Genomic DNA, 9878 nt, shown 5'->3' with positions numbered 1-9878 from the left:
TTGCCAAAATGTGAGGACTTTTCTTTAGTTTTAAGTCTTTCGTGAGACTTTTGTAACAGAGGCCTACACTTGGTACACAAATTGGTTACCTATATCAAACTGATGTGATTGGATCACGAAGAAATGGACAAATACCTTTTTATTAATTTGCAATGTAAGTAGGCCTACTTATGTTTATCTCATTTTTATGTTGTGAAAACAGCAGATGCCAGTTTTCCTATAGTAGGGTTTCATCAAGCCAATCATTTATTATAACTTACACTTTCAATACGAAGCTGCGTGATATCTACTATATAAATACCACTAAACTAATTAGTAGGCCTACATTTACTATAAACAAACGACTAAATGCATAACCCATTTATAGCAGTGCTAACCTTGAATCACGAACATGTGTTCTGTTGCCAAACTAAAACATGCATTTCTATATATATGCGTTTACCATTAAAATTTCCGATGAATTTTGAATACGTATTAATAAATTAGTAGCATTTTATGTCTTATTTTCTCGAAATCCTACACTTCGTAAATTGACATAACAATAAAATACCTGTCGCGCACTGCACAACTATTGCAACCACCCAAAAAAAACAAACACTATTACTCGTGCAAAACCACATTTAATAGATAAAAAGGACTTGTCTTCCATCAGAACAGGTGATTATTCGGGTAAAATAACCAGTCAGCATCAGCTACGCAGGTTAATAAAATAACAAGTTTAAGATCAAAATTTTATCATTTCCTTAAAAAACGTTTTTCTATTACGAACCGTAAGCTTCGGCGTGTTTATGAAATTGTTTTTAATTATCTCAATCGCAAAGAAAAAACATATTTGACGATAAACATTTCACACGAAAGTACATTGTCGTATATGGGTTGTTTACCTCGGGAACGCAGTTACAATATGGCGGACATAACTAGCCAATCAGCGCCCGAGTTCGCTGACATCAAAGGCGCCGACTCGCTAGTTCGCTTCTGATGTCCTTATTTATTCTGTGGTGGCATGTCAGTCGGTCAGTGGCTTCCATGGAGGTAGGATATAACATTATTTTTTTTTTTTGTTGTCAACGGATAAGAACCGAGGACGTTAGTGCGTATTTTAAATAATATTTAAATAATTTATAAATAATTATTTTCTTATAAATTTTAAATTTTTTCCAGTTAAAATATGATAATAATTACGGATTTTCAAGATGGCGGAGAATAACAAAAAAAAATGCAACAATCTGGTGTTCGTAACGAAACACGCAAAGATTATGTCATACACGTCCAAGATGTCGGGTGTAAAGAAATTTGCAACATTTCTAGTTTCCAATATGGCGGCCATAACTAAATGTGCAATGGTGTTTTTAAATATTTTTATTAAAATTTTATTAATAAATTTTTTATGATTTTAAAATTTTTCCCGGTTCTAAAATTAAAATTTTGGATTTTCAAAACGGTGGCCCTAAAGATATGTGTAATGGTATTTTTCAAATAATTTTTATTAACATTTTATTTTTTATATTTTTTATTAATTTTATAACTTTTCCCGATTTTCTACCATAAAAATTACTGGAATTCAAGATGGCGGGCGAAACTAAAATTGCAATGGTGGCATCTTAATACAATATGATAGCGGTTATGGCATCCTAATTGAGAAGGTGTGGCATAGAACGGTTCGTCGTTAAGGAACTTAAGCCGTTTTTAGGAATTTCTTAGCCAATTGCATTTTTAATGTCTAAAACGGGAAATTTTCCCTCAAAACGGAAATTTTTCCCGCGAAATAGAGAAATATTTAGGAATTTTAAATAATTTTGAGTAATATTTGAGTAAAAAATGGCCGTCGTGACGTCACAATCCAAGATGGCGGTCGGCACCTCAGGCACCTCAGCCAGAAGCCTGTCCCAGGAGCCACTCATTATAAACTCCTTGCCACACATGTAGTTATTGCACAGAACAATGTGACATTAAAAAAATGTTGTACAAAATGTTATTCCTAATTTTAAATGGTCTGGTCCTCGGAAAGAGTGAAGTTGGCCATCGCCGATCTGGACATTCCTACCTCGTCGCCCCACATCGTCTCTTCTGCCATAGACGTCGAAACACACTGCTTCTACCGCGTCAATGCACGGTTCAGCACTCGCGCAGTCGAAGAGGTCTTTCCTTGTTAACAGCGTGTGCGTTCCTGTTTGGTCGCGGGTAATAGAATCTCTAACTCATCGAGTGTAATGTCAAATGAAATTTTCAAAGCTTCCTTACTTGCAATGTCACGCTTTTCAGATTTGGAGAGCCTCGAAAGACCAGACTGGTGGACAACAAATGTTTTATAGATTAGAGCTTTGAATTTATTTTATGTGTGTAATGTTACCTCAATTTTTTAAGGGCAGTGACTGTTAATTTTATTAGTTCCTAGCCCTTTCCTGTGTCTCTTGTATTTACTTTCTGACCCAAATTAACCATCTGTTTTTACAAGTGTATTTGGACCACCATGCAACAAACTAGCAAGCCTCGTCTTTTTACGTTTTCTTCTTCCAAACATATAAATCTTATTCAGTAGAAAATTTTAATGGCTATTTTATGACAGGAAAATCATTCGGCCTAATATAGTACATAGTCGTCCATCGTCGTAAACCTGTCCGGACAAAGCAGGCATTTTCGATAATAGCAAATATCACAGTGCAATACATGATGTGAAACTTTATGTTTTGTTTTTTTATGTGATTTGTCAAAGTTTTGTTTTGACTTACTGCAAATATGACACTAGGACTCAGTCATAAAGCAAAACTCATCAGATATGAGCTTCATGGAAATTAATGTTTACTCCACAAAAAAAAAAAAAACCTCCCAGAAACCCGCACTTGTAATTCCTACAATAAGCACAACACTAGTTTGCGACTGGCACTTAACAGTAAGTGGATTATGTTCCGCACGAGAATAGTCTTGTCGAACCACAGCTATACTGGAAGGTTAGCAACAAAAATCGCAGTAAATGAACGGTATCTAAACAGACTCAGCTCGTGCTCCTGGTCAGCGACGTCGGGCGGGAGTGTCGAGGGTAGCCGATCACGGCCGAGGTTGGCCGAAGGCTGCGGCACGGCTGTAAGCGGCTGGCCTCAGTGCCGGCAGTAGCGCCGCAGCCACGGCCGAGGCACGTCGCAGCGAGCAGCCCGTGGCAGCAGCCGGCACCTCGCTTCACCGGGACTCCGCAGGCACGTGACGGCTCATTGCTTCCCTGCGTGTCTCTTATCACATCGCCAAACCCTAATTGTATTTTTGTATACATACTAACCCTCCTCCCACCCGCCCTTCAGTCCAGAAACGAACCTTGCAGATAACATCGATTGCTGTTTATCCATACCAACACTAATACATTTGTGAAAGGATGTACCGGAAATTTTTTTCGTATTATTAATTATTTATTTACCTGTGCCTTTTTCAAGGAATTCATAACTCTGTTATTGGTAACACGGCTTGGTAACTTCACTGTATATGGTGGAGTATAACTTTAATGGTAAGTTTATGCTTATTTCGAAGAATTTCTCAAAATGTACTTGGTTACACTGCTTGGTAGTTACAGTATCATAGATAGTTTCGCACACTTTAAAAGTAAACAAGCTTCAGGGACATGGTAGTGTGTGCTGTTTCAGTAAACCATGTTTTTTTGTGAGATGTTTGACTGCAAGGACTACTGCAGCATTACTGACATTACACTTTTGATAAAACATAGTCTCCTTCGTAAGTTTCAATTTTTTAGGTAGCGCGGCGTCAAAGCGCGGGGTTGTGAAATTATAGGTTATTTTTCTAAGTGGTTCAAACCTCATCACTGGAAATATTTTCCCTTTTTTAATTAACTGATTACTGGAATACACATATTTGTCTTTAAGCAAATATGTAGGCCTATTAATACACTTTATTTTTGTATATAATTGATATAATATTTTTAATACATAATTCAGTCCATTGGAATGATTATAACATTATTTCAATTAGTTACATCTTACAGGAGTCACTAAATGTGTTTTCCAGCCTCATATGATGGTTGAAATTTTTAATTAATCTTTATTTGAAAGGAATAATTTTTTGGTGAATATTTTAAAATTACTTTCAGTTTATTTTCCCAAGAACTTGTAATAACCCAAGTTTTGCATTCTACATTATCTAAATTATTTTAAAAATAATTCTGTTCAAAATAATGAATTTAGCTATCTCATAATATGACATTTGGTAGGTAAATAGTTTTGAAATATGGATATCAGGTTGGTATCCTCACTATGCCTGTTATATATTAGATATCCTACGCTTGGGTTTCCATCAGCAGGGTATTCAATATTGTTCTATGTTTTCTGAAATAAGTACTAGAATTCCATGTCTGGCAATTTTTTTTATTGCCGAACGTGGGGGGGGGGGGGGGTGGCTCCCAGGTCTCCATCTCTTGTTCATCGCCTTAAGCAAGCTTGAGTATGATGTATATATATATAAGCTGAAACAATTAACTTTTATTTATAAACAGAAACGTAAACACCCAATCTAACTTCAAAAATTACAAACTTCCATAAAAACTTTCATCCCCTTTTTAACCCCTTTAGAGAATGCATTTTAAAATCTCGTTGGCCAAATCAATAGAGACTGATGCACGCGACCAACTGGAAGCAGGGTGAAATGGATTGTTATTTCTCTCTACTATTCTCGCAGGGTTTTCAGAGGTATTTGAAATAACAACAAGCGACTACTAACTAGCGTGGACATCGCGGGGAAGGGGGGAAAATCCCTGGGGTCTGGGCAACAGACGGGATCGGTTACATTTCAAGATATTTTAATATGTGGATCTACCCTGATGGCATGAAAAAAATACAAGTCTGGGAATGTAAGTTATGCGATATGCTCATATAACTTTTACAGTCGTGGCCACGGTAACTTTGTACCTGCAAATCTGTCTGGAAGGAAGTTCTGATTACACACTACAAGGAGAGATGGGTAGCAGTCATGGTTATCGCTTGGCGGCGGAGTGTTATAAACCTGATAAGGCAATGACAAATCTGCCGGCCACGGCAGGTGGATGTGTGAGGGAGATGCTAATTCAAGAAAATGAGCCGGACAGCTGCTGTTGGAGCACTCCATGATTTGTCTACCATGTTCATTCAGTTTTAGGGTGTTACAGTGGGCACAAAAAACACATAGAGCTGGCAAAGTGTAATCGTGTTATTTTTATATGTTGTTTGTTCATTGTGTGTGTAGCGCCACCTCTTTCGAGTTGGCCGCGCGGTTCTGAAACACGCGTTTGGTCATAAATGTTACCTACTAAATATGTTTCTGGCCTGTTTCCTACGTTGATGTTATAGATAAAGTAGATAAAATTTGCGCAGTGTACTTAGTTTGACTTTACAATTACAAAATGTTCCCGCTTGGTGTCCGGGAATGTTCTGGCGCGGGAGAAGAGATGGCAAAAGCGACGTGTGGGAATGGAATGGCATATTGCTGGCGACGGCAGGACACAGCTACTGAAGCCTTCAGTTGGGAGAACCTCTCCCATGAGCTCGCAGGTGTCAGTAAATAAGCGATCACAATGCTTTCAAAAATTCAACTGGTAACAAACTGTATTTCAGGGATGTTCAAATTATATGTATAAAGCGTTAAAAACCTTATTTTAAAACTGCTTTAGGACTTTCCTTACAAGATTTCGTTTCTCAAATATATATTATTATATTTATCATATAATTAAAAAAAATCCATTCGCAGTACTTTTCCACACTAAAAAAAAAAGTATGTTAAAATTTTTTATTTATAAATAATACATTAAGTAAATAATTTTAGTGTTCAATTGTATTCTTATAATATAGAAGTATATGAAGATATCTGAATACATTTGAGCTTTTATTGGAAGAGACCAAATATTTATCCAGATTTTGTGATACAGTTGCGATACAGTTGTAGCTACTTACGTTTCCCAAACATAAAAAATAACGCAAACAAAGGAAAACTAATTGTAACAGAAGAAATCATTTTTAAGGAAAAAAAGGTTCCAACATAATTATTCTCAAAGATTTTAAAACTAATTTCAGTTAAGCAACAACACGTGAGAACATAATGACTGCATATTATTTATGAGCAGTGTCTCTTTTTTTTTACCGTCTCGTGGACACCGTTGTTAAAGAAGGGAACAAACAATAACACAACTCATAATAACGGAGAAAGAAAGAGGTCAACGAAGGTAAACAATTAGTTTTAGATCTTTCACAAAAGTTCAAAACATAGGACTTCGCCAGGATTATAATCCACGAGTTTAATTGTTATTTTATTTCGCCACCTCGCAGGGTCGTTTCCTCATTGAATCACTCTTGAGTTCTGTTGAAGACTCTAATGTAGTAGGCTGCAGGTAAAAGTAACTCACCGCTTATTAGTTTCAATGACCGTTCTCGATAACGTAACATTGCCGATACTAGTTATCTTAATAAATACTTCTCTTCTATACGAATGTGTTTTGATATTGCGCTTGAAAAAGAAAATCATTCTTATTTGTGAAATTCTAGAATAAAAAAAATTATTGGAAACAAATTTGTTGACATTAACTACAAAGTTAAATATTAAAGATTGTAGTTGCGTTTAATTTCAACACTACTCTGAAGTCACAAATTAATTATAATTTTTTACCGCCTAGAAACATTCGAACCTGAATTTTATAAAAAAAAACTATTTTCAATGTTCTTTTGACAAACTTGATTCTGAGTTGATGAGTGACTACACACGCAGTTCACTGCGATCAAAATTTCGATTAGACAGATAATGTGCGATAAGAAATTTTTTGGCTACACTTGTTAGATAGCGTTATCCATCTCCTCAAGATATGATTATCCTTATTTCTATTGTAACATTTTCTTTGAGATACTCCGTCCTGATGTTGTATTTAGCTATAACCTCGTAACATTTCTTTCAAATGTGTTTTGATAGCCACTAAACAATCACTAATGGTGTGTTTCGGACAATTTCACGCACGATTGCACAATATTGCCCAGGCGTTGTTTTAAATTATTATAAGGAGCTTACTTGACAAATTGAAAATAACCAATTCTCATTTGAATCTTCATTAGTGAAATAGTTACGTTGAAGTCTCGTGTGAATATTTCTAACATGTAGAAATTTGTTGCCACCGTGGTTTTCAGAAAAGAAAGATAATTTGAGGATAAAGTACCACGCCAGATGGTAAAATGTAAGCTTCAAAATTTAAAAAAAGTGCTGACAAAAGTTGTAGGTCGTCATCTAAGTTTTCGAAAAAAAAAAAAAAAACTCAAATACTGCCTAGACGATCATACAATATCATAAATTGGGTTTACATAAACAAAAGTGTTATTTATTCAATCAAATATTTTCTTAATCATGGAGGTCAACATAAGAAGCAGCAAACAATGATACATGGGTCTATTTACATTTGTACGTATTATTACACACCACTTAGTAAGTACTTGCAAAATGCGAAAAAGTTTTAAATTGAAACTGAAATACATAACTTTAGAAATATACCTACATAGAACGTCATTGTATCACTTTATTGTTTAAATAGGAGTTTGTAAGGCGCCTATATAACAAACATTTTATTTTTATTAAACTAAAAATTTTAATGTTGTGCAAATTGAAATTATTTATGATATGTATATATAATGATAATTTGCTATTTACAGAAAATTTTTTTAGCAACAGTAAATTAAGTAATCAAAAAAGAAGAATAAAATAAAAATTCAAAAGATAGTAACTACGAAACAGTATATAAGGCAAAAATAACTTTTGGCCATGTAAACATACCAAAGATTTTTTAATAAAATTATAAACTTCAAAGATATAAGCATATCTATACTAATATTATAAAGCTTAAGAGTTTGTTTGTTTGTTTGTTTGAACGCGCTAATCTCAGGAACCACTGATCCGATTTGAAAAATTCGTTCAGTGTTGGATAGTACATTTATCGAGCAAGGCTATAGGCTATATTATATTTTCAATAACGTTAGGGATCCTTACTAAAAGTCCAATTAAGAATAAAATACGTTAGAGGGGTTTAGATACAACATGCAGTACACGTACGAAGTGTGTGTTGACAATGCCGCAGGCGCTAGAAATTTATTAAGCGAAATACCACTCACTGACTCACTCATCACGAGATCTCTAAAACTATACACCCGATTGACTTGAAATTTTGCATAGTTACTTATTTTGTGATGTAGACGCTCACTAAGAACGGATTCTGCGGAAATCTAATCCCAAGGGGAGTTTCGGGGGCGTAATATATCATCATTTCCAGTTTTTGGTAGGAAATCACCATGGCAACGTCTTTTGCTTAGTTGATGCTTCATTCATTTCTATGTTCTATCTCAACGACTATTTCATTGTTAGTGCAGTCCTGATCACCGTCAAAATTTTGCGGGTACTTTAAATATCAAAAATTGGCCTTTTTTTCAAGTATATATATTTTACAGACTTGAAACTTCACAGTAATGTTCATTAGGTTACGCAGGATGATATTTCCGAAAATTAGATCCCATGGTTGGTTAAAACCACGCAACAGTGGGTACTTTGTCTGCATGAGAACGGGATTTTGCATTGTTCATGCCTTCTGCGTCTCCATGGCAACGGGCATCGCGCGGCAGTGGCGTACCCACTGGGAGGGGCATGTATAATGAGCGGCGCAAGAGTGATCTGCCTGTAGACTGCCGTAGCGAAGAACGGGTACATCAGTTGTTCGTTGCGTGCACGAGTCGGGAAACCATCTATGCTATTCATTTTCTCTCCGGTACATTATACAGCATTGTAATAAATTTTCACTGAATTTTTTTTTTATTTACCATTACTGTAAATGAGAGATGTGGCTTAATTTGTTTCCATTAGTGTAGCCGTGCGAAGCCGGGACGGGCAGCTAGTTTAAAAAATAAATACATAGATTTTCGGAAGGGTATAAGTACAAAATTCAAAATAATATAAAACGATTCCTAGTGACTCAAACTTGGAGTTCCACAAAAGTAAACATTTTCACTGTTTTTCGTTTAGAGATAAACTTTCTGAGCTATAAGAATGTTTTAGTAATTATAAGCATAGTCATTCGTAAGGCACCTGAGGCGCAAAATTAAAAAAAGATTTATAAAAAGAACACTTAAATTTAATAATACTAGTGTAGGAATGGGGCTCCGGTGCCAGGCACCAGGGTGAGGCGACAGAGGTGACGACCGCCATCTTGGATTATGACGTCACGGCGGCCATCTTGGATAACCATGACCTTGACCTGCGATATTTACCTTAATCTTTGACATTGACCTTGAACCCGACGACCATATTGGTTCCGCCATCTTGGATCCGCCATCTTTAAATTAGCACCCCACTCACTCTTGATGAAATTTTCGTCATTGTCGCCATATTGATTATATCTGTTCCGCTGGATGCCGCTATCTTGGATGCCGTCGACTTAGTTTCTGTTGTTTGTTCCTAGAGAGCGCCAGCATCGCTCTTGATTTATTTTCTGTTCCACTGGTTGCCACCATCTTGGATACCGTCGACTTTGATTCTGATGTTTGTTCCTAGATAGCGCCAGCGTCGCTCTGTCTCATCACATAATGTCGATGTTCCATTACCTACCATAGCTATTATGGTCCTTATCGACATATGAAATTAAATTTTTATGCAAAATACATTGGAAGCGCTGTGATTCAAACCATCGCAGCTCTGATCTCTAGGTTGGGAAACATACGCCTTTAACCGCACGGCCATCGAGACATTTACCAGACTGAGAATTAAATAATGTAGGTATATATTAAAATAACATGCATATTCTGACGTAATTTTTTTTTAATTTGAATTAATAATACCATCACCTGTTCGAGACAGAACCACCATCTTCTATTAAGACGTAACTGTTGCAA

The 9878-nt window shown here is 35.9% G+C and overlaps 1 protein-coding gene across 1 annotated transcript in view; it reads left to right on the top strand.

Moving 5' to 3' along the window:
• The first annotated feature begins 3103 nt into the window (after positions 1-3103).
• The window catches only part of LOC134531196 (alpha-tocopherol transfer protein-like), a 220357-nt gene continuing 213582 nt past the window's right edge, over positions 3104-9878 (top strand). The window contains exon 1 of the mRNA XM_063366841.1: positions 3104-3191. The gene's annotated coding sequence lies outside the window, so the exon portion shown is untranslated. The remainder of the gene's footprint in view (positions 3192-9878) is intronic.

The sequence above is a fragment of the Bacillus rossius genome, chromosome 3 (assembly GCF_032445375.1).
Source record: "Bacillus rossius redtenbacheri isolate Brsri chromosome 3, Brsri_v3, whole genome shotgun sequence".
NCBI classification, from domain to species: domain Eukaryota; kingdom Metazoa; phylum Arthropoda; class Insecta; order Phasmatodea; family Bacillidae; genus Bacillus; species Bacillus rossius.
Note: the sequence above shows the minus strand (reverse complement) of the source record. Positions and strands in the feature narration are given on the sequence as shown.